We start from the raw sequence: 1,629 nt of genomic DNA, 5'->3' as shown, positions 1-1,629 counted from the left end.
TATAATAGGTGTTCTTGGAAACCATGTCTTGATACTTGTTCACATGCTGAGGTGGACAGTGAGTCTACCTCACCTAGAGAGAGGAAGGATGTTCATAAAAGGTCTGGAAATGACTTGGATAAAAACATGACCAAAGTGCTTTCCAAAAAACAAAAGCAAAGATTTACCATTGACACACATACTGCAGTTCACACTGAAAGACTTTATCACTCAAGCAGTACTTTAGAACTTTCTAGCCATGGGGAATATGTAATTGATGATCATGGAGAAACCCTTCCCACAGAACATTCATTTCATCAGACACAAGCCATGAGAAGGGCAGGAAAACTCTCAGGAGGAATTAAAAGTGGAAACTCCATTCGAAATTCAGAATGTTCACCATCTAAGAAGCCTTCACCAAAATCTTTAAATGAACATAATACCTCTTCATGTGTAAAACCTGAAGAAACTCATGAATGTGTTCCAGATTCTTCTCAACCATGCCCCCAGATCTGGAGAAATGAGAAGAGTGGTTGTTTTCTCAGGTCAGAAATGAGTGACCTGCAAGATGATGTTGAAGATGATGATGATGACAATGATGATGATACAAAAACAGGATCTGATATTGATAGTGTATGTAATACTGAAATCTTGCTAAATGGGAATACTTCTTTAGTAAATGCCCACAGACATCGAAGTTACAGTCTTCGTGACCTGCCCATGCACAATAAATTCAGCAATTGGTGTGGTGTGAAGGGAGCTCCTCACTCTTCCTTAACTAGCCCGACACCGAGTGCTAGTGATATCCACAGCCAGACAGAAGGGAAATCAGTTAGCAGAAGAACAACTGAAACAGAAGAGAGATCTCTACTTAGCGAAAGGAGAGCTAGAGAGATTGAGAGACTAAGAAGAGAGCGTGCCCAGGTTATGTCTGGAATACATTTAGATATGAGTCAGCAGCCTCTTACTGTGGAACTCACGGAAGCAAAGCTGACCTATGGGATTGGTGAAACTGATGCACAACTGAGGATTCTTCAGAACGTAGTGGGTGAGGAATTGACAGCAGTGCCCATAAAACAGCAGCTTTATGAAAGGTAATTATTTTCTCCACATTACACATTAGCTAAATACAGCAAGAGTTTGACATAAAGGTAGTCCCTGACTTACGAGCACAGTTGTGCCAAAAAATTCTGTTGCTAAGCAGAGCCGTTTTTAAAGGGATTTTGCCCCATTTTATGACCTTTCTTGAGACAGTTGTTAATCACTACAGTTGTTAAATTAATAACACGGTTGTTAAGTGAATCTGGCTTTCCCATTGACTTTGCTTGTCAGAAAGTTGCAAAAGGTGAACACAAGACCTTGGAACACTGCCACGGTCATAAATATGAGTCAGTTGCCAAGTGTCTGAATTTTAAACATGTGACCATGGGGATGCTGCAAGGGCTGTAAGTGTGAAAAGCAGTCATAAGTCAACGTTTTTCAGTGCTGTTTTAACTTTGAACGGTCACTAAACAAATGGTTGTAAGTCGAAGACTACCTGTACCACCATCAATGAAAGAAAAATAAAATATTGCAGAACAGAAGTAGATATTTTGAAATTTGAGCAGCTGCTGTTAATCATATCTTCCCAAGAGCTTTCCCTCTTGATAA

The sequence above is a fragment of the Protobothrops mucrosquamatus genome, unplaced genomic scaffold, assembly GCF_001527695.2.
Source record: "Protobothrops mucrosquamatus isolate PMUCROS unplaced genomic scaffold, P.Mucros_1.0 scaffold1954, whole genome shotgun sequence".
NCBI lineage: Eukaryota > Metazoa > Chordata > Lepidosauria > Squamata > Viperidae > Protobothrops > Protobothrops mucrosquamatus.
Note: the sequence above shows the minus strand (reverse complement) of the source record.